Genomic DNA, 24,908 nt, shown 5'->3' on the forward strand with positions numbered 1-24,908 from the left:
TGGGCCTTGAAACTCCAGACCCCTTTACTCACAAAGGCAGACAAGGAAGGCGAGCCAGCTCAGCCTTTATTCCAACTTCCTAACCAAAAGGCTATGAGGTTGAAAATATATTTCTCAGACTCTTCTGCAACAAGGGTTCCAAATGTGGCTTTAAAAATGCCCATTAGAGATTGAGATTTGCAAATATTAACTACTATATATAAAAATAGCTTAAAAAATAAATTTCTTCTGTATAGCACAGGGAACAATATTTAATATCTTGTAATAAACTTTAGTAAAAAAATATGAAAAGGAATTCATACATATATATGTGAATATGAAGGACTGGAACATTGTGCTGTACATCAGAAATTGACACATTGTAACTGACTATACTTCAATTAATATATATATATATATATATATATATATAATGCCCATCAGCAGCATGTGAGTGTCACTTAAAGCAGAAACCCAGATGAATGGAGGCAGAGGTGGTGGGAGGAGCTACGTTATTTTGCTGGGGTGGATGCAGCCGGCATGACAGATATCTAGAAGAATGCTCACAATAGCCACTCACTTATCTGCAAGTGAGTTAGGTTAACAGCTTCCTGAAATCCTCCCCACCCCTCCTGATGAGCCAGGTGTCTGGAGTTTTTCTGGAAATCACTAGGCGCAGCCTGGAACTCAAAGGTAAAAATTAAAAACTGCAGTCAGGCAGCGAAGAGACCGGCAGGACGCGTTGGACAAAAGTAAGTCAGAATCAACAAGGAATGGGGAGGGGATAGAACGTGTGCTGAGGATCCTGACTTCAGGGGTGGATTGTCTATGTTGAGGACTCTGAGTCAGTATGAGTAGATGGATTGGTGTGGACTAAAATGGTGGCCATTTTTCAGATAAGTGTGTGATTTGGAGTATATTTATTTGAGGAGGGTTTTTTTTTCCTCGTTCAACATTGATCATTTCTAGGGAGCAGAAAAATACTCTGTCACACAACATCTAATGCAAAAGAGAAGCTACGGGATGATGGTGGTATGAGAAATTTCAGTACTGCAGTTTCAAGCTTTCCTTAATGTGGTTAACAGCAGTAGGTACTTAAAATAAGGTACTTATTATAAAGACATCATCATATGTACATATCCTTAAAGATACACATATGGTACTATAAGTGGGCCTGAAATGTGTTCTGCATTCTAAAATCCGATGAAATAAAATCAGTAGCTTAATATGCCTGTCGGCTCTAAAAACATGATGTAGCTCATGATCACAGAAAGCAAGATCAGCAAGGAAATTTGAGATTTGTCTTTTCCAGTGTCAAAGTTAGTATTTTTTGCTTTACTTAAAAAGCATACTTTTAATTAGGGCTGTTAGCATCCATTGGTATACGGGTTTCAGTAGATGTGTTCAGATGTTCCAGACAGTGAACCAGAGCAAAGACTGAGGATTAGACAGTAGTTAAATGCCTCACCCGTGTGATCAGCATCCACAAACTGGTATACTGAAAATCCTTAAAAGTGAGAACTTCATTAAAGCAACGAAAAGTGAGGGGAAAAAATAGCCACAGACTAGTGGAAGTTCATAACTTGTAAAAATGACAAAAGGCTACTCATGAGCATATTTTTAAAAAACCCTTCACTTTAATAAAAAAAAACAACAATCTGACAACAGGTTGCACACTGCTCCCTGTAGGAGAAGCCATGCAGGTGGACTCTTATGTGAATGGGGCTGGATCTGTAGAATTAGTTAGTCTTGCAAGTAACTCAGTTAAAAACAAATGCAAATGGGATACACTTCTAGAATATCTGAGTAAACATCTTGGAAAACTTACTTCTCTATGAAGCAATGACAATGGCAAAATTTGTCAAAATTAACCTCTGTAGAACTCTGGAAATTAAACCAAGACTTCCAGCAATCTGGGGACTGTTTATTTGAGAAAAAAAAAAGCTAAATCTCCATAAATATAGTGAGTTTTGTGGCATTGTAACTTGATCTACCCCATCCCTGTATCCTAACCTAAATGGTGGCCTTTAAAAGCAATAGTCTCACAGTCAAGGTAGGGGCAGTAGTGATTTAAAGTTACCCAAGAAATCCGCCCCCAGAAAGCTGTCACTATTTGACCTATCACAAACTCATGCTGTGCAAACAGCCTGTCCCCAGAGTGTGTGTGGGAAACAATCAGCAGTGAGTATTTAACATTACAACCGCCTGAGGCAGCGGGACCAGTAGAGGCTAACTAGATACTGACTAGGAAACTTAGATGGCAAAATTGAGTAATGAGACGTTCTGGGGGTGAAGGTAGGGTTAAAAAGCTCCAAAAAATTTTGAGAATTGCAGAAGGCCGTACACATGTGTGGCACAGGGCAAGGAAAGATCTGAGACAACCTTAAGCCTTCAACTCTGGCTGAACTTTAGGTTCTGCACAAGCAGGAACTAAAGGCCACGGAAGAGCTACAGACTGCCTGCCGGTGCTGAGGGCATACCTCAGCACGCAGACACACAGCCACCTGGCATCAGCTCAAATGATAGGCTCCACGCATTGAAAGAAATTACTGTCAAATCATTATTACAGTGATGACAACTACGCTTTCTTCACACACACTATCTCATGGCCATGCATGATAAAGAATACAGACTTTACAGAATTTGTTCAGGACTGTAACTAAATAAATAGCTGCAGCAGCAATGACATTGGAAGCAGCAATAAACCCTTGAGATGAGGAAAATGTGGCTTTCAGATCTGCCACATTGTAATACTTTAAATGTCCAGTTTCAACAGAAAATTTACATGATGTACAAAGAAACAGAAACGTTTGGCCATAACAGAGGGGAAAAAGTAGTCAATAGAAACTCACTGAGGAAGCCCAGACACTGGACTTACTAGACAAAGACATAAATAAGCAATTACACATATGTTCAAAAAACTAACAGAAACCATGCCTAAAGAAATAAATTATGTGAACATCTCATTTTACAGAGAATATCAATAAAAAATTTATATTAAAAACCAACTAGAAATTCTAGAAATACAAATATAATGACTAAAATGAAAACTTCAATGAGTGGTTTCTCTGTAGATATGAACTTGTTGAAGAAAATGTCAGTAAACTTAAAATTACTGAGATTATCCACTCTGTGGAACAGAAAGAAAAATGAATGAAAAAAATGAACACTGTGTCAGAGATAGATGGGACACCATCAACAATACCAATATACACATAATGGGAGCGCAAGAAGGAAGGAGAGAAAAAAAGGGGCAGAAAGAATATATAAAGAAATAATGGCTGAAAACTTCCCAAATTTGATGAAAACATTAAATTGTACATCCCCGCAGCTCAACAAATTCCATGTGGTATAAACGTAGAGACATCTAAAATAGGCATATCAGACTCAGTGTGTCAAAACACAAGAACAAAGGATCTTGACAGCAGAAAGACAAAAGTGGCTCAACATATAGAAAGGCTCCTCAGTAAGACAGTTGATTTCTCATCAAAAATCATGGAGACTAGAAGGCAGTGGGATGGTATCATCAAAGTGATAAAAGGAAAAGACTGTCACCAAGTATTTTATAGCCAGCAAAATGATTCTTTAAAAAAATTAAAGGAGAAATTAAGACACTCCTACAAAAACAAAATCTGAAACAATCCATTGCTAGCAGACCTACCCGACAAGAAATACTAAGGATAGTCCAGCAGGTGTAAATGAAAGGACACTTACCTGAAAAATAAAGAGCACTACTACATGAGTAAAAAAAATAAAACAGTATAAATTGAGTATTACATGTAAATGTTTTGTTCTATTTGATGTAAAGGACAACTGCATAAAACAATACTTATGAAACTGTGTAGATGCACTTATAAATGCATAAAGGTCTAATTTGTAAGACAGTGACATCATGAGCGGGGGAGGGAAAAGATTGATACCAAAGCAAAGTTTTGGTGTACTATTGAAATTAAGTTGGCATTCATGTGAACTAGATTGCTTTAAAACAAGATGTTAATTATAATCTCCAGAGCAATGGAGGAGAAGTAAGGAGGAGGAAGAGGAGGAGGAGGAAAAATATAAAATAAACAACAAATTAAAATGGCACACTTGAAAATGCCTACTTTGTACAAAAAAGTGTAGTAATAGAGGAATGGGGAAAAAAGACATATAGAAAGTAGATAGCAGATGTAACTTCAACCTGATAAGAAATTACATTAATGTAAATGAATTAAACATTCTAATCAAAATACTAAAGTCAGAAATAAAAGGAATAGAGAATAGATGAACAACAGAGAATAATCAACAAAAAGAAAAGTTGGTTCTTTGAAAAGATCAACAAAATTGACAAATTTTTAGCTAATATTAAAAAAAAAAGAGAGAAGATTCAAATTACTAAAATGAGAAATGAAAGGAAGGATGTCACTACTGCCCTTACAAAGATAACAAGGAATATGAGGGAATATTATGGATAATTATATAGCCAATGAATGAGATAATCTAGATGAAATGGATAAATTCCTAGAAGGACATAAATGGCTGAAGCTAATTCAAGGAGAAATAGAAAACTCAAATAATCCTACAGTAAGTAGTGACTGAAATAGCAATCCAAAACATTCACACAAAGAAATGCTAGGCCTGTATGGCTTTGCTGGTGAATTCCATTAACTACTTAAAGAAAAAACAAAAATAAAAACAAACAAAAAAAGAAAACAATGCTTCACAAACTCGTCTAAAAATAAAGAGGAGGGTACACTTCCCAATTCATTCAATGAGACTAGTATCACACTGATACCAAAACCAGACAAAAGCATCACAAGAAATCTAAAGACTATCTCTTATGAATATAAATGCAAAAATCCTCAACAGAATACAAGCAAATCCAATCCAGTAACATATAAAATAGACCACAATTAAGTGGGATGCATCCAGGTATGCAAAGGCAGTTCAACAAACAATAGTCAATTCATGTAATATGCCATATTAATAGAAAAATGGATAAAAACTAGAAATAGAAGAGAACTTCCTCAATTTGACAGAGAACATCTATGAAAAACCTGGAGTAAAGATCATACATATTGTTGAAAGACTGAATTATTTCCTCCCACAATCAACATTGTACTAGAGGTTCTAGTCAAAGCAAACAGACAAAGAAAATAAAGCCTCTAGATTAGAAAGAAACAAATAAAAGTGTTTCGATTCCAGATGACATGATATTATATATTGAAATCACAAGGAATCCACAAAGGAAAAAAAAAGAGAGAAAAGAAAAAAATCCTATTAAAATTAATAACCCAGTCTGACCAAAATTGTAAGATACAAATCAATATATAAAAAACTAATTATATTTCTATACAACAGCAGTGAATAACCAAAAAATAAAATGGAGGAAACATTTTCATTTACAATAGCATCAAAAAGAATAAAATACTTAGGAATATTAAGAAAAACATGTGGAATACTGAAACTTGTATATAGAAAAATAAAATACTAGTGATAGAAGTTAAAAATGACCTTAAATAAATGGAAAGCTCTTCTGTGTTCATGGATCAGAAGCCTTATTATTGTTAGGATGGCCATTGTCCTCAAAATGACCTATAGATGCAATGCAACTCTGGCTTTTTGGCAGAAATGAACAAGCTGATCCTAAAACTAATATGGAAATGCAAGATACCCAGAATAGTCAAAACAATCTTGAAAAAGAACAAAGTTTTGAAGTTTCCAAATTCAAAACTCACTAACAAAACTCATCCACACAGTGTGGTACTTGCATAAAGGACAGAAAAATAGATTGAGAGAAAAGAACTGAGAGTCCATAAACAATCTCTTACACGTAACCATTTAATTTTTGAAAAAGTGCCATGACAATCCAATGGGGAAAAAATAATCTTTACAAAAATGATGCTGGGACTCCTGCACATACACCTGGAAAGAAAGAAAACTGAACTTTTATCTTAACACCATTTATGAAAGTTAACTGAAAATAAATCACAGACCTGAAACTATAAAACTTTTAGAAAATGAACAATGAGAAAATCTTCAGGACTTTGGATTACAAATACTTGTAATATATGACACCAAAAGCACAAACAACAAAAGGAAAAAATCAAGTAAACTGGACTTCAGTAAAATTAAAATCTTTTGTGCTTCAAAGGACTTCATAAAGAAAGTAAGAAGACAATCCACAGGATGGATGAAATTATTTCCAATATTTTCCCTGATAAGGGACTTTTATCCAGAATAGACAAAGAAGACTTAAAATGTGACAATACAAAGACAAATACAATAAAATTGGGCAAAGAATTTGAATACATATTTCTCCAAAAAACCTACGAATGGGAAATAAGCACGTAAAAAGATGTTCAACATCAGTAGGCATCAGGGAAACAGAAATCAAAAGTACAATGACATGCCACTTCATACCAACTAGGATGACAAATATATATGATATAGGATATATAAATATGTATTTATAAACCCAGTAATAAATAGTGTTGATGATGATGTGGAGAAACTGGACTCCTCATATATTACTACTGGAAATATAAAATGGTGCAGTCACTTTAAAAACTACTTTAGCAATTCCTCAAAATGTTAAAAGTAGAATAAATCCCAGCAATTCCATTTTCTGATATATCGTCAAGAGAACTGAAAATATGTGTTCACACAAAAACTTGTCCATGAGCATTTACAGCAGAATTATTCATCATCAACTGATGGATGGACAAGCAATGTGGAGTATTTATAACAATGGCATATTATTTGAACACAAAAAGGAATTTGGGTACTGATATATGCTACACCATGGATGAGCCTAGACAACGTCACACTAAATGAAAGATGACAAACAAATAAGGCGGCATACTGTATGTTTCTACTTATATGAAATGCCCAGAATAGGCAAATCCATAGAGGCAGAAAGTAGAGTGGTGGCTTCTGGGGGCTAAGGGAAAGGAAGGTTAGGGACTGACTTATTATAGGGTACCCGTTCCTTTTGGGGGTGATGGCTACAAAGCCCTGCAATGTACTTAAAACCCTAATGCACACTTTCAAATGCTGCATTTTATGGTATGTGAATTATATCTCCATAAAGCTGTTATTCTTGAAGCTGAGCCCACCTATGGAGCAAATGGCATATCACTGACTGTGACATCTGGAGGGGGAGTGACCCACCTGCTCACCACGAAGGAGAGCAGCACCTGACCCAGTGTTGGAGGGGCACGATATTCTTGCTGACGGACACTGTGAGTAGCACAGACAAGGGGGCCAACAGAGCAAGCTGAGTTTGTGAAACAGGGTGAAGACACAAACACCTCTCAATAAAACCATTAAGAGTGCACAGTCTCTAGGAGAATGCATCTTTGTTTTTTAAATCTTTTTATACCTGTTTTATGTTCTATTACCTTATTAATCCTTAGTGTTTAAACAGTTCTCTACGTTTACACTTCTCATTTCATTTTTAATTCTCTTGGTTTTGATCTGTTATTGATTATTCACAGGTTTTAAATATTGTGTTTTGATATTTTTCTTCATTTTATTAAGGCTTTTAAAAGACATCTCAACTCGACTGCTATTCTGCTTCAACTTGCTCTTCTATTACTGATTATACACTGCTTTCAAACCTTCTTTTCCTCCATTCTTTTAAAATTCTCTCTCTCTCTCGTTTTTAAGTTTTATTTCCACATAGGCTTTAGATAGATAAATGAATAAACTCCTTTAAGGACCACAATAGATAACTGATATACCTTAAGCCACAGTGCCAGAGAGATACGAGCAGTATGAAAAAGCAGAGGAAGTATTCCCAATTAAAAGAGCAAGAGAAATCCCCTGAAAGAACGATCAATGAAATAGACATTGATGGCCTACTAGATCAAGATTTCAAAAAAGAAGTGATTAAATTACTGAAGGAACTAAAAGAGATAGTGTTTAGAGACATAAAATATGTCAAAAACAAAATATGTAGCTATAAAGAAAAGCCAATTAGAATTGTTAAATTCATTGGCTGAAATGAGATCTGACCTAAAGGCTGTAAAAATCAGGCTAGATAAAGCAGAGGAACGAATAAGTGACCTAGAAGAGAGGACAACAGAAAGTACCCAATCAGAACAGCTGAGAGAAAAACAAATATAAAACAATGAAAGCAATGTAAGGAACCTATGGGATAATATAAAGCATGCCAATCTATGCATAATAGGGATTCCAGAAGGGGAAGAAAGAACAAAGGGGATGGAAAAGGTATTTAAAGAAATCATGACTGAAAACTTCCCAAACCTAAAGAAGGATACAGACACCCAAACACAGGAGGCTCAGAGGTTCCCAAACAGGAAGAGCCTAAAAAGACCCACACAAAGACATATCATAATCAAGATGGCCAGACTGAAGGATAAAGAAATGATTCTAAAGGCAGCAAGAGAAAAACAAAGAGTGAGTTAGAAGAGAAGGCTCTCAGCTGATTTCACTACAGAAGCACTACAGGCCAGAAGGAAGTGGCAAGATATATTCAAAGTTCTTAATGAAACAAAGGATGCAGCCTAGGATACTTTCTCCAGCAAGGCTATCCTTTAGAATAGAAGGAGAGATAAAGAATTTCACAGAGAAGCAAAAAACTAAAAGACTTTAGCAACACTAAACCCATGCAAAAAAAATATTGAAAGGTCTACTCTAAATAGAAAAGAAGCAGGATGCTACAGAAATGAGAACTCATAAATGGAAAGGTGATAACTACCATGAATTACAAATAGAATAAACATGAAACTGTAAAAGAAGATATCTAAATCATTGAGTGGGAGAGGGAAGCAAGAAAATATAGAATATTTTTTCTTTCTTCTTTTTTTTTAAATATTTTATTCTTGGTAGAATGGGTTTGAGATTACATTTCTATCTGTTTAGTACACACAGTTAGAGTAATTGGTTAACAAACTTACAAAAAAGTGTAACCACAAGCCAAAAACTTACAAGTGAGTCACAAAAACTAAATACAATCCAAGATGATACAAAACAAAGTTACCATACCACAAAAGGAAGAAGAAAGGAACAAAAAAGAAATACCAAATCAACTGCAAAAATAAGTTCAAAATAGCAATAAACACTCATCTATCATTAATTATTGTAAATGTTAATGGAATAAATCCTCCAGTCAAAAGACAGAGTGGCAGACTGGATAATAAAGCAAGAACCTTCAATATTCTGCATACAAGAGATACACTTTAGGGAGAAGGGCACATATATATTGAGAGTGAATGGACAGAAAAGGATATTCCATGCAACTGGAAATGCCAAAAAAGCAGATGTAACAGTACTGATTTGAGACAAAATAGACTTTAAAACAAGGGTCATAAAGAAAGATAAACAAAAACATTTTATAATGATTAAGGGAGCAACACAAGATGAGGATATTACAATCATTAGTATATATGCACCCAACATGAGCACCTAAGTACATAAAACAACTACTAACAGAGATAAAGGGGGAAATTGATGGGAATACAATCATTGTCAGAAATTTTAACACCACATTAACATCACTAGACAGATCTTCCAGAAAGAAAATAAAGAATACAACAGAGAAATTAAATGATTCAATAGAAAAATTAGATTTAGTGGATATTTTCAGAGCATTACAACCCCCTAGAATAGGATATATATTCTTTTTAAGTGCACGTGGAACATTTTCTAGGATTGATCATGTACTTGGTCACAAAAGAAGTCTCAACAATTTTAAGAACATAGAAATTATCTCAAGCAACTTTACTGACAACAATGCTGTTGAAACTAGAAATCAACTAAGGAGAAACAAAGGAGAAAAAAGGGAAAGCATAGAGATTAAACAACATGCTATTAAAAAACCAATGGGTCAATGATGAAATCACAGTTGAAATTAAAGAATACCTTGAGACAAATGAAAATGAAAACACAACCACACAAAACTTTTGGGACGCAGCAAAAGCAGTGCTAAGAGGAAAGTTTAAGGTGATACAGGCCTTCCTCAAATAAGAACAATATCAAATAAACAATCTAACCCACCAGTTAAAAGAACTAGAAACAGAAGAGCAAAAACACCCAAAAGTCAGCAGAAGGAAGGAAACAATAAAGATCAGGGAGGAAATAAATAAAATAGAGATTAAAATAGATAAAGAAAATAATCAAACCAGAAGCTAGTTTTTTGAAAGAGTAAATTAAATCGACAAACCTCTGGCCAAACTCACAAAGAAGAAAAAAGAGAGAACACAAATTTGCAAAATAAGAAAGGAAAATGGAGAAATTACATCAAATAACATAGAAATACTGAATATCATATGAGAATATCATGAAAAACTACATGGAAAAAATGGATAACCTAGAGGAGATGGACAAGTTTCTGGAAACATACATACCACCAAGTCAGAATCAAGAAGAAACTGACCACTTGAACAACTTGATCACTAGGAATGAAATCGAATAAACAATAAAAAAAAAATCCCTACAAATAAAAGTCCAGTACTGGACAGCTTCACCGGGTAATTCTAACACACACACAAAAAAGAACTCATACTAGTCCTTCTCAAACTCTTCCAGAAGATTGAAAAGAAGGAATATTCCCAGACACTTTCTATGAAGCCACCATCATCCTGATAGAAAAACCAGGCAAAGACACCACCAAAAAAGAGAATTACAGACCAATATCACTGATGAACACAGATGCAAAAGTTCCTTACCAAAATACTAGCAAATAGAATCCAACAGAACATAAAAAAAGATTATACATCATGCTCAAATGGGGTTCATCTCAGGGACACAAGGGTGGTTCAACATATGCAAATCAATCACTGTAATACTTCACATCAACAAGAGAAAGGAGAAAAACCACATGATCATCTCAATTGATGCAGAAAAGTTTTTGATAAAATTCAACACCCATTTATGATAAAAATTCTCACAAAAGTGGGTATTGAGGGAGCATATCTCAACATCATAAAAGCTATATATGACAAACCTATAGCCAGCATAGTTCTCAACAGTGAAAAACCCAAAAGCTTCCCACTAAAATCTGGGAGAAGACAAGGATGCCCACTATCACCACTCCTATTCAATATAGTCCTGGAATTCCTAGCCACAGCAATCAGGCAAGAGAAAAAAATAAAAGGGATCCAAATTGGAAAAGAAGAGGTAAAAGTGTCATTATATGCTGATGACATGTTACTATATATAGAAAACCCTTAAAGGGCCACAAAAAAGCTACTAGAGCTGATCGAAGAATTCAGCAAGGTAGCAGGTTACAAAATTAATGTTCAAAAATCAGTTGCATTTTTTTACACTAACGATAAATCAACAGAAAAAAAAAGTAAAGAAACAATCCCCTTTAAAATAGCACCCAAAGTAATAAAATATCTGGGAATAAATCTAACCAAGGAGGTGAAAGAATTATACACAGAAAAATATAAACCATTGATGAAGGAAATTAAAGAAGACTTTTAAAAAATGGAAAGATATTTCATGCTCTTGGATTGGAAGATTCAATATTGTTAAAATGGTCACACTGCCCAAGGCAATCTACAGATTTAATGCAATCCCTATCTAATTACCCAGGACATATTTCACAGAACTAGAACAAATCATAATAAAATTTATATGGAACCATCAAAGACCTAGAATTGCTAAAGCATTACTGAAGAGAAAGAAAGAGGCTGGAGGAATAACTCTCCCAGACTTCAGACAATACTATAGAGCTACAGTCATCAAGACAGCATGGTATTGGTACCAAAACAGACCTATAGACCAATGGAACAGAATAGAGAGCCCAGAAATGAACCCACAAACTTTTGGTCAACTCATCTTCGACAAAGGAGGCAAGAATATACAATGGAATAAAGACAGTCTCTTCAGCAAATGGTGTTGGGAAAACTGGACAGCAGCATGTAAAACAATGAAGCTAGAACACACCCTTACACCATATACAAAAATCAACTCAAAATGGATTAAAGACTTAAACATAAGACAAGATACAATAAACCTCCTAGAGGAAAACATAGGCAAAACATTATCTGACATGCATTTCAAAAATTTTCTCCTAGAAGAAATAAAAGCAAGAATAAACAAATGGGACCTAATGAAACTTACAAGCTTCTGCAGAGCAAAGGAAACCGGAAATAAAACAAGAAGAAAACCTATAGAATGGGAGAAAATTTTTGCAAGTGAAACCGACAAAGGCTTGATCTCCAAAATATATAAGCAGCTCATACGACTCAATGAGAAAAAAATAAACAACCCAATCCAAAAATGGGCAGAGGACCTAAATAAGAAACTCTCCAAGGAAGACATACAAATGATCAAAAAGCACATGAAAAAATGTTCAATATCACTAATTATGAGAGAAATGCAAATCAAAACTACAATGAGGTATCACCTCACACCAGTCAGAATGGCCGTCATTCAAAAATCCACAAATGACAAATGCTGGACAGGCTGTGGAGAAAGGGGAACCCTCCTACACTGCTGGTGGGAATGCAGTTTGGTGCAGCCACTATGGAAAACAGTGTGGAGATTCCTCAAAAGACTAGGAATAGACTTACCATATGACCCAGGAATCCCACTCCTGGGCTTGTACCCAGAAGGAAATCTACTTCAGGGTGCCACCTGCACCCCAATGTTCATAGCAGCACTATTTACAATAGCCAAAACATGGAAACAACCTAAATGTCCATCAACAGGTGACTGGATAAAGAAGATGTGGTATATTTATACAATGGAATACTACTCAGCCATAAAAACCGACAACATAATGCCATTTGCAGCAACATGGATGATCCTAGAGAATGTCATTCTAAGTGAAGTAAGCCAGAAAGAGAAAGAAAAATACCATATGAGATCACTCATATGTGGAATCTAAAAAAAAAAAACAAACAAAAACAAAGCATAAATACAGGACAGAAATAGACTCATGGACAGAGAATAGAGACTTGTGGTTAACAGGGGGGTAGAGGGTGGGAAGGGACAGACTGGGATTTCAAAATTGTAGAATAGATAAACAAGATTACACTGTATAGCACAGGGAAATATACACAAAATGTTATGATAAATCACAGAGAAAAAAATATGACAATGAGTGTGTATATGTCCATGAATGACTGAAAAATTGTGCTGAACACTGGAATTTGACACAACACTGTAAAATGAGTATGAATTAATAAAAAATGTAAAAAAAAATACAAACCAATTTGAACCTGTTGAAAAGACATTTGCTCAAAACAGCACGGTAGCAATGAAGTTGCTCTGGCTGGCAGGGACTTATTGGATTCCTGTGAGTGCTGGACTCCTCACATGGAATTCCCTTGGCACTCCAGGACGCCTGTAGTTGTCCCCATGGGTTTGTGGCCATATGTGTCACACACAAGTCTCTGGCTTTGCCACAATTTCAATGCCTTTTTTGGCTTATGAAAGGTTTTGCACTCAAATGGAGTTTTCTTGAGTCCACTCACTGATGTCATTTACCAGATTTATAGTCCAGATCTGACATTCTGGACTCTTAAAATCTTGCAGACATTCAAATGTTTCAGGTTTGGATGTGTATTCACCTCTGGAGGCCTGGACCATATTTGATAAAGCCACCCGGACAAGTTCAGCAAAATGCAAAGAAATTTTTCTCTCTGCTAGACTGAAATGTCTATGAAGGTATAAAAACTTCTGCATCTACAAATGTAGGGAACCAACTCATCAATAACATATCTATCCGTAATGCATGGACATTTAAAAAAAATACTGTATTTACTCCTATCAAATTCTTTCTGGCTTTTGCCAAATTGTGTCCTAAACTGTAAGGAAAGTATATAAATTTAGAGAATTTTTGACCTTTTAAGAGAGAAAGGAACCCTCCTACTCGGTTGGTGGGAATGTAAATTGCACAGCCACTTTGGAGGACAGTATAGAGTTTCCATAAAAAACTGAAAATAGACTTCTGTGTGATCCAGCAATCCCATTCATGCGTATATTTCTGGAGAAAAATATAATTCAAAAAGACACATGCACCCCAATGTTCACAGCAGCACTATTTACAATAGCCAAAACACTGAAACAACCCAAGTGTTCACTGACAGATGACTGGATAAAGAAGTTGTGGTATATTATATATATATATATATATATATATATATATATACATATATATATATACATATATGCATGTATATACACACAGATATACACACATGAACACACACACACAATGGAATACTGATCAGCCATAAAAAATAAAATAATGCCATTTGCAATATCATGGATGGACCTACAGGTTATTATGCATAGTGAAATAAGTCAGAGGAAGAAAAACAAATATTCTATGTATTAACTTATATGTATATATAAAAAATTGAACAAATTAATTACTATAATAAAACAGAAATAGACTCACAGGTACATAGAACAGACTGGTGGTTACCAATGGGGAGAAGGAGGAGAGGGGAGGCAGGGAAGGTGTAGGGTATTGAGAGGTAAAAATTACTATGTATAAATTGGATAGCTTACAGGGCTGTATCATACAGCACAGGGAAATATAGCCATTATTTTATAGTGACTTTAAATGGAATATAATCTATAAAAATTTTGAGCCTCTGTATTGCACACCTGAAAATATTATGATGTAAATCAACTATTCAATTACAAAATTTTTCATCAAAGTTTTCTTTTCATATTATTTGCAATAAGTTAGAAGCCAGAATTGTCAATAGAAACATAGTGTAAGTCACAATTTTCCAGTAATACCATTTAGAAAATAAAAAGGAACAAGTAAAATTAATTTCAGTAATAATTATATTTATCCCAAAATATCCAATATACTATCATTTCAAAAGTGTGATTGACACTTTTAAAACTTATTAATAAATATTTTACATTAGTTTTGTTGTATGAAGTCTTAAAAATCTATTATGTATTTTCCACTTATAGAACATCTCAATTCAAAATAGCCACATGTGGCTAGTGGCTACTATACTAGACAGAGCAGATTACACCATTCACACTTCTGATAAATTACCTTCTGTTACTTATTTTAAAAACTTGCAGAAAAGGCTTTAGATATTCCCTATATCAAACAAAGCAACCTTGACGGGTGGGGAGTATCTTCATTATAAAGTGAAAAATAAAGGTAAGAGAGCCATGGTTACATGTATGTTAATGTAACAATACCTTCTTAATTCATTCAGGGCTTTACAATCTTTCTTCATATGCCAAGGATTCACTGTCACTGTACAATATTTTTCACTGTTATTATCTTTGGAATTGAGAGGCTTCTGATGAACCTGCTTTGTGCATCTGTACATAAAAGAAAACAACAAAACAGCTACAAGAGCTACAGTGAATGCCCCCCCATTAATTTAGAAGAAGTCTCACAGTATTTCCCAACATAAAGGCTAAAATATAATTCAGAACACTTTGTGATGGTCAGCATGATTTTAACAAAAAAGTAGATAATTACCTCCCTGGTGTCAAAGCTCTTTCAGAGGTGGGCACCCGAAATTTAGTAAAAATGATTTTGCATATATCTTTGAAAGAAATGCTAAGAAATGATCTTTTCTGTTGGAAATTAGCCTGCTTTTACATTCTGCAGTAGGCATACGTGTTTACAAACCAGGCAGGAACTGGATCATATTTTACACATACTTTAGAAACTGATTTGAATTTTGCTCTCTACCTGCAAGGCTATTTCTTACGTAATTACATAAGCTGGCCACTATACTAAATTTTGTTTCACTATTTGCTTAATCCTCACAACAACTCTGTAAGCTGCTATTATTACCCCCATATAACAGATAAAGAGCTTGAGGCAGAAAATAATTTGGGTAACTTGGTAACTGGTGGAGCTGGGTAAGACTGCAGCCAGTCTGACACTCAAGTCCATTCTTCTCACCGATGTCTGATACTGCTACCTACATTCAGCAATGACAGCTGAATTCATATTTAAGTGTGTCATTTCTAAAAGCCAAAGCTCTATTAGTACTGCTGTGTAAATTATTCTTTTGAGATGTGATTGCCAAAAAAACAAAAACAAATAAAATCAGGGTGCCACTGAGTGGAGGGTGAACTGCATATGGATGGAAAAAAGGGGACTTTGTGAGGACACAGTTGCACAACTCTAGAAATATCTAAAATGGCTGATTTGTGCAATTATAATTTGTGAATTTTATGGCCTGTAAATTACACCTTAATACAGATGTTAAATTAAGAAACTGGATACCAAATTAAGACTAAAACACATATATATATATCACACAAAGAACAACAGGCAAATATCATTATTTACTGCACCATTCTTTCATGCATCTTCCTTTCCTCACCCGTTCCTGAAAGGATGACTCATTTTATAATATTTTAAATTATTTAGCAAATAATTTTTGACAGGCTACTATGTACCCAGGACTAATCTAGGCACTTGGAATAGATCAATAAACAATACAAAATTCCTGTCCTCACGGAGCTGGGTTGGAGTCTAGCTGGGGTGGGGGGTGGAGATGACAATTCACACGACAGAGAGGCAGAGGAAGTGGCATGTTAAGAAAGAGGAACCATGGAAAAAATAAAAAAAGGGCAAGGTAAAGAGAGTTTAGGGTATGGGATTATGGTGATGTTGTATTAAATACCAGAGCAGGCCACACTGAGGACTGAGGTTAGAAATAAGACTAGGAGGTGAGAAGTCCCAGGTAGACGGAATAACCATCACCGAGGCCAGCGTGCACCTCACATGTTCCAGAATGGGGGCACTGCTGGAGCTGCGGAGAAGGGTCAGTGCAGATCCTGTATGGCCTTGGAGGACGTTGCAAGGACTGTGGCTTTTACCCGGAGTGAAATTGGGAGGCACTGCAGAATGACGACACAATCTAACTTAGGTTTTCAAGTCTCACTTGACTGCCGGGTGAGAATAGTCAAAACGGGTCAGAGATGAAAGGAGGGAAGCCTCTGAGAAGGGCTGTGCAGGAGGAGAGGACAGTGGCTCAGGGCAGGGAAGCAGCAGTGGAGGCAGGAGCCATGGTGAGAAGTGGCTGGGTTCTGGATCTGTTTTAAAGGCAGTGTTAAACCAGATCTATTGACAGAATTCATGTGGTATGTCAGTGAAAATCAGAATAACTCCAAGTTTTTTGACCCAAGCAGCTGGAAGGATTAAGTTTCCACTAACTGAATGGGGGATGTTGCAGAAAGGACCAGTTTGGGGGGTTGGACGACAAAGAGCTCAGTTTTTACACATGTTGATTTTAAGATATCAGAGTTCCAAGTGAAGATGTCAAATCAGCAGAACATTGTAAGAGTTCAGAGTTGGAGAGAAAAATTCTAGAGGGAGGCAGAAATGTGGGAATCATGGGTCACACAGGTGGTAGAGGAAGACATGAAACCCAGATACTCAAACATTAAGATAACCTGGCATTAACCATAGAAGTTGTCCTTGAGGGCCTGCCTACTAGGTGTGGATATCAGTCTTATTTCCCAACCACTCGAATTTTATAAAGGAACTTACAAATGAATTCGTGCAAGACACTGCCTCCAGTGGGTGGATCCAGAGAAGGAGTGGGAGAATGGGATGCTGCACGCTACTCCTTACGGCAGAATATATGTGTGTGTGTGTGTGTGTGTACGCATGTTTGTGTGCATAGGGGGATGAGACATACCTAGCTTAAGAAAAAGAGCTAGTAAGTCTAGAAGCCGAAAGATAAAAGAAAATCCAGATCTGGTAGAGGGAAGAGGGGAAACACTGTGTACTGAAAGACATATCCCCATACTGCCATTTCCCACCATCCTATCAGGAACACAGTTGGAAAGGGGGGAATTATGTAGATACGTGTGATGTACACAAACTTTCTGACTATGTAACACTGAACATCTACATATGTAGCAAGTTAATGATATTTATATCTGCTTCAAGTTTAATAACAAGTTCACAACAGAGGGAAAATAAAATATTGAGGACTGGTAGGAGTATCATAGAAGGACTTTCAACGCTCAGAATGGAAGCAAAATCAGCTTCACCCCACAAAGAATGTCATTAAGTGTCAAGAATATTTATATTTGCTTAAGAAATTGAGAGTTACAGCTTCCTGCTTTAAAGAATTAACTTTAAGACAGATACCATACTATAAGCAACGTCTATACTGGAGCTTTCTTAAAGCTATTTTTAGTTTCTGCTTGTTCTGATGTACTCCAGACACTCTGCAAAGAAAACCTTCTTTTCAAAGGCTTAAAGGAATAAAAAAAGAAATAACACTGCATTCTTTTCAGTGTTCTATGTACTGAAAGACACTTGCAAATGAAGCACCCAGCCACAGGTCTACATTTTTAACAATAAAGTCGTTTGCGCAATTTTTCAATTGCTATGTGACTTTGGGTCAGTCTCTCACTAAGAAGCAGAATGGAGTACCAGAAAATGACACATCAGGTCTAAAACTACAGATGTGGGAGATGAACCTACACCAGGAAACAGCTAAGTGGGAGGGTAAGGTTTACCTTTGAAGTTACCGTAAGTGCAGTTACACCTGCTCCCTGCTTCCCCTGTGAAGCGAAGAACTAGTCTTTTCTAGAAAAGCTCTCATTCTGAGAACTGTCTTCTTTAAAATATTCGAAGATTCTCTTTTAAAGTTCTTTCATTTTTAAGTCTTTCCCCAACTCTACATCCCATAACAAGTGTAAAAATTATCCTATAGCCTATTGTTACAGAACATACTCTACAAAAGCTGAGGTTTCCCAGGGTTTGGATCCCAGAACTCTGCTACCAGATAATCCTAAAGCCTTCCTTCCATAACAGACTCTTCCGCCAATTCCCAGCTGTGGGCAAATTCGGCTTCTCAGACCAGGTAACTTTCTAACTCTGCCTACGAACACTCTGCTGCCAGTAAAGGAACTCTCAGACAGAAAGCACACAATGCCCCTAGTGAGGGTTGCCTCCTCCAATCAATCAAGATGCCATCACCAAGCAAATATTTAAACCAACTGCAAAACCTCTGAAGACAACTTACAAACAATATACTTTCTATGGAGGCATACTATTTGCTCTGGAATAGTGATTTCCAATGGAAGGAACAAAGGACCACATGACCCAAGCAATTTTTTAAAACTGCACATAACTATCCCTCTTCACGTGAGGATTCAGGCAAGCCCGTCTTACAGGCCTAGGTGTAACAGAATGACAGCACCTCTAGGAGTAGGATGAAAAGCATCGAGGTAGACTTCTAGTGAAAGGGGGTGATGTAACAGGGCCCATCGCCCACTTACCTCCCACCACAGGACAATCATCTCAGATCGAGAACAAACACTTTGGGAAACAGAGGTTGTTTATATTTTTATGGATTTCTGGTGGAAATAATGCCCTGAGTCATGTGAAGTTGTGGCTGCCAAATTGAACAGGGGACTGGACATTTTCACATTCAGGACAAAAATAGCCCCCGGATAGCCACCATATCTGCTCTCCCCTTTGCCTGTTCACCCCAAGAGCTGCAGGACTCTCCTGCTTGCAATGACACCCACCAATTCTCACAAATTCTTGCCAAGTTCACGTCATCAGCTGGTGGTGTCAAAGTCACTATTTGTACTGCTATGAAGTCCCTCCATTACTTTATATCCCTTCTATTTTCTCTCTTGTCTTCCTACCTACACTTGCATACACAAGATGGTTACTGCACTAACATTGCCTCTGTAATCAGTCCAGGATATAGGAAGTAGAGATTCAACTGTAACCAGTCCCAGAATACTTGTCATGCCACTCTAGTGTCCCAAAAAATACTCTGGCATCCCTCATCTCACACAAACAACCACTGCACTACTTAGAGGTTGTAAAATTAGAGGGCTTTCTCTACTGGGAAACACTGTGGCTTGTGGTAGAGTTGTGATTTCAGTTTTTGCAACTACTTACAGGCAAAAAGACATGGCCCGCAAATTGTCTTCAAGCGTTTGGTATTTAAACTTTCATTAGATACAGAGCCGGTGGACTAACCGTAATCTATGAACATATGGTCATATTATCAAATAATGTTCATGTCTACCTTACAGACATGTAAGGACTTGGATTACACCTGCAGCCTCTAGGCCTTTAGAATTGGATGTGAAGCATCCTGTGAAATAAAAACCTCCTATCCAGTCACAGAACACCTTAGAGGCAACATCACACTAATGTCACTGAATACATTAGTATAGTCCATGTATGGTTAAGTTACAAATCCAATTTCTCAGAGATGGAAAGGAGATGTCTAGAAAAGCTGGAAAAGCCCAATTACTAAAACAGCTCAAAAGTTAATGCAGACTCCTACACCTCCCAGAGCAGAGGGCGGAGGGGGCATTGCCCACCACTCTGTCCTTCCCCAGGACGTGGCATGTGGGGAAGCAGGCATGAATGGGTGGCTGGGACTCGGAGGTGGAGAGGTGATGAAATCAAGAGTGGAACTGCTCTGGTCCTAGAACAACAGAGCTGTAAAATGCTCGGCTTCAGTACAACCCACTCCCTTTCCCACTTTCCCTCCCACCTATGTGACAAACAGAACATAACCAAGCACTTTCTGCCCATGATGGTGACTACTAGCAGGAAAGGGACCAGGATAAAAGCATGTCTTATAAAAGATGTCTGATTTTAAGGCTATGTTTTAAACAATGATCAGCACTGTCAGAGTGGGACACTTGTGAGGCGCTCAAGTAGGGAGGAGGAGGTTGAGGATCCATTTCCAGCACTTAAATGTGTTTTATCACTCCTATTTCTGACCTTTCCTTTGCCACTATTTGTAGCACTGCCATCACTGGCAGGTAAAGGGGCAGCAATGTGACTTGGCCGTTTGGCTGATGGGGCTACATTTCCCAGCACTGGAATGAAAAGGCACTGGAAGACGATCAGCTGGATGATGTGAACTGTGGTCCTGGCCTGTGCCAAACACTAACCAGGTGACCCTGGGTTAGGCTCTTAGTCTCTCTGGGCTTCCGGCTGTTTACTTATAAAAGAAGGTTTTGTCATTGCACAAATATATCCAATATGAAATGTAACGTGAAAGTCAAACATAATGACAATTCACCTGCTTGCCTCAGGAAACTGTACAAGCACTGAACACTATGTGAATGTAAATACAGACTTAAGAAAACTATTGAGGTAAAGCGCTAAACTGAACATGGAGATAAAGTTTTATGGATTTTCTTGCCTTTCTTTTTTAATTGCAACACTGAATTAATAGTTATTAGGTATAATCCACACCACCACCCTGCGAATAAATAAAGTAGGTAAGCACTGCCTGGATGCATGTTTTGTCCGATGCTAAGCAGGGTGAGGGGTATAAAGGAGGCTGAACAAGGTAGTCTTCTCCAGTTACCAGCTAAGTGAGGAAAAACATTGGAAACCACCCAGGGATGGTACCAAGTCAGTACTCAAAGCCAAGATTACAGGCTACTGATCATAAACAGTGCAGGAATACAAAGAGGAGCTAGAAGTATTTGGAGTAAATAGGGAAGACTCTATGAAGGGGATGGGGCTCCAACTAGTTCTCAGGGCAATTGTAATCTGTTTTAACTGAGGACTGGATAGGAAAAGGCTGGTGACTCCTGGTTTTTAATAAGGCACAGGTTACCATAGGAGGCTAAGTTACATAATAATTGGAACACATAAGCTAAGTACAAAATGATGATGGGTCGAGACTACCTGACTGAGATCTGGTTGTGTTAACTCTTTGACTTGACTCTAGATGTTGGAGAGCCAAAATTGTAGGTTGACTGAAAGGGGGGGAGAGATTATCCAAGAATTCAGCAGAAGGAAACAATAACGTATCAGGGATGAAAGCTCTTCATCAGAGTATCAGCAATCAGAATAGACACTTGAAACCAAAAACATACAGTTCAAGAAGCTGACAAAATATGGAGGGTGGTGAGAAAAAGATAAATCAAAGACCACTCCAAGCCTTTGGGTATTTAAGACCGGAAGAATGATTATCCCACTGAATAAGTGGAGACGCTGCAAGAAGAAAGATTATGAAATCAGCTTTAGACATGTTGAATCTGACGTATGAGCTAAGAGTAGGTTTTCTCTAAGAAGCTCAAAATTCAAAACTGAAGCACAGATGTACAGTACAGGCTTAAAGATGCAGATGGACAAGACATGATAAATCTCCTAAAAGGAAACATAGGCAAAACATTATCTGACATAAATCTTAGCAACATTCTCCTAGGGTAATCTACCAAGGCAATGGAAATAAGAGAAAAAATAAACAAAAGGGACGTAATTAAACTCATAAATTTCTTCACAACAAAGACAACCATAAGTAAAACAAAAGTAAACAACAACCTACGAATGGGAGAAAATATTTGCAAATTATACGACTAACAAAGGCTTAATTTTCAGAATATATAAACAGCTCATACAACTTAATAACAAAAAAAACAAACAGCTCAATCCTAAAATAGGCAGAAGACCTAAACAAGCATTTCTCCAATGAAGACACAATTGACCAATAGGCACAGGAAAAAATGCTCGATATCACTAATAAACCGAGGAATTCAAATCAAAACTACAATGAAGAATCAGCTCACACTAGTCAGAATGGCCATCGCTCAGAAGTTCATGAATGATAAATGCTAGAGAGGCTGTAGAGGGAAGGGTACCCTCTTACACTGCTGGTAGAAATCTAGTTTGGTGTAGTCATTATGGAAAGCATGGAAATCCCTGATAAAACTAAAAGTAGACTTACCCTATGACCCAGCAATTCCACATCTGTGTACATAACTGGAAATAACTCCAATGTGAAAAGATACCTGCTCACCAGTATTCACAGCACCACTGTATACAATAGCCGAGACATGGAGGCAAGTTAAATGTAGTAACAGATGACTGGGTAAAGAAGTTGCTGCATATTTATACACTGGAATACTACTCTATCATGAATAGGACAAAATAAAACCATTTGCAGCAACATGGATGGAGCTAGAGATGGTCATTCTAAGTGAAATCAGCCAGAAACAGAAAAATACCAAATGATACAACTCATATGTGCAATCTAAAAAAAGAGAGAAAAAGACAATGTAAACTCATCTGCAGAACAGAAACAGACTTGCAGACTTAGTAAACAATCTTAAGGTTACTAGGGAAAGGGGAGTTCGAGATTTACAAATGTTAGCCACTACATATAAAAAGAGATTTTAAATAAAGTTTCTTCTATATAGCACAGAAACCTATGTTCATTATCCAGCAATAACCTATAATGAAAAAGCCGATACAGCCACCAACTGAGGAAGCAAGAGAAGAAAGGAGAGTTAGTTACGATGGGCTAGAGCCCACTTCTAAAATTCTTTTCAGCCACTGATGCTGCCCCGAGTACACTGAGCCTTCCTCCCAGGGACAGGCTGACATGACATGTGTCCTGCAAACCTGGGGCAGCAGAGGCCGTCCACAGGTCTGGCCCTGGGGGAGATGGGAGCAAGTCCACCTGCTTCCCTTGGGGCAGCATCCCTCCCCGCAGCCTCCGCCACCTGACTGCACCGCGCCTGCCTCTCAGGAAACCACTGGCTTGAAAACAAGTGATCCACGAACCTGGGGCAGCGGCAGGGAGATGGGCAGCGACCTGGCAAGCTGCCCCCATCTTCCCCACGGCCTGTCAAGGGCTCGGCCTCTGCTGCTCCAGGCACGGTCCCCAGGTCAGCCTGCTCCCGGGAAGAGGGCGCGGTGTGGTCGAAGGGAGTGGCGGGTTATGGAGTCTGACCATGGGGGCCCGTGGATTTGCTTCAAACTCCCCAGCGCATGGCCTGAGCTTGGCCTCTGCTGCCTCAGGTTCGTGGAACTCAGGTTACAGGTCAGCCTGCTCCTGGAAGGCGGGTGCTGTGCTGTCAGGGAAAGGTGGCGGCTGCTATGGCGGGATTGGGGCTGCCCTATGAGAGCGCGGGGTTTGCGACCATTTCCCGCTGCCGCTGCAGCCATCCCAGCACACTGATCACACCGAGCCCATCTCCCAGGAGCAGACTGACCTGTAACCTGAGTCCCACGAACCTGGGTCTTTAGAGGCCGCCCCCAAGGTCAGGCCGCGGGTTAAGATGGGAGCAAATCCAGGGGCTCTCATGGGGCAGCCCCCATTCCATCCGAGGACCCGCGACCGCACCGCACCCGCCTCCCAGGAGCAGGCCATGATCTGAGGGCCAATAGGAGATGCTCGGGAGCCGTCCGGCGCCCTCCCACCTCCCGGGGCTGTACCTGATCTCCTAAACCCGGGTTTAAGCTGCGGCACAAACGCGAGGTCCAGGAACTACTAATAGCGGGGTTACCACGAACCACAGCGGCGGCTGGGACCCGCCTCAGGGTCCTAACGGGACGCGCAGCCGGGACCTCACCTCCGCACCCCTCCCTGGGCGTCTCTTCAGCCGCACAGCCCAGGCATCACCCGCCGGCTCCCCGAGCAGCGCGCCCCCACCAGCGCCCTCTTAACTGTCCGGCAGCGGCAGCCGAGCCGCGGGCAAGTGGCGGCCCAGGCCCCAGGCTGTGTTCCTCTTCCAGGAGCTGGTCCAGGAGCAACCGGCTGCCGCCAGCTTCCACGCGCTCTGGGTGGGTTCCGGCGTCCGCGCGTCTGTCCGTCTGCGCGTAAGCGCCCCTCCTCCTCCCGCCCGCAGCGCAAACTGCTCGGGTGGGTCTCCTGCTTTACCGGCCCTGGCCGCTGGGGCCGGGAGGAGCCAGGTGGGGCCCCTCCTGCTTGTCCCGCCGGGTCTCCATCTCCAGAGCCTTCACCCAGCCACTGACTGGGTCCTGGCACTGAACTAGAACCACGACTGCCCTGGGCCAGGCCACACCCCGCCAGCCCCACTTCCCCTGCACACCTTTTCCTCCCTGTTACTACCTTCCCACCCCTGGCCAGGCCCAGTCTCCCACCAGACCTTGAAGACACTGCTCCTTCTCCTCACACCGAGGTCCCTGCCCTGACACTCCATCCTGCTAGGTCCTAACCTATGGCCCCTACACCCACAAGCTTACCCCTCATATCTCAGCACAGGAC

General features: G+C 38.8%; 1 long non-coding RNA gene across 1 annotated transcript in view; it reads right to left on the reverse strand.

Annotated features, from left to right (window-relative positions):
• Positions 1-24,466, reverse strand: part of LOC140699606 (uncharacterized) — a 47,522-nt gene extending 23,056 nt beyond the window's left edge. The window contains exon 1 of the long non-coding RNA XR_012077816.1: positions 24,253-24,466. This is a non-coding gene — a long non-coding RNA (uncharacterized lncRNA). The remainder of the gene's footprint in view (positions 1-24,252) is intronic.
• Positions 24,467-24,908: the final 442 nt, after the last annotated feature.

The sequence above is a fragment of the Vicugna pacos genome, chromosome 11, assembly GCF_048564905.1.
Source record: "Vicugna pacos chromosome 11, VicPac4, whole genome shotgun sequence".
NCBI lineage: Eukaryota > Metazoa > Chordata > Mammalia > Artiodactyla > Camelidae > Vicugna > Vicugna pacos.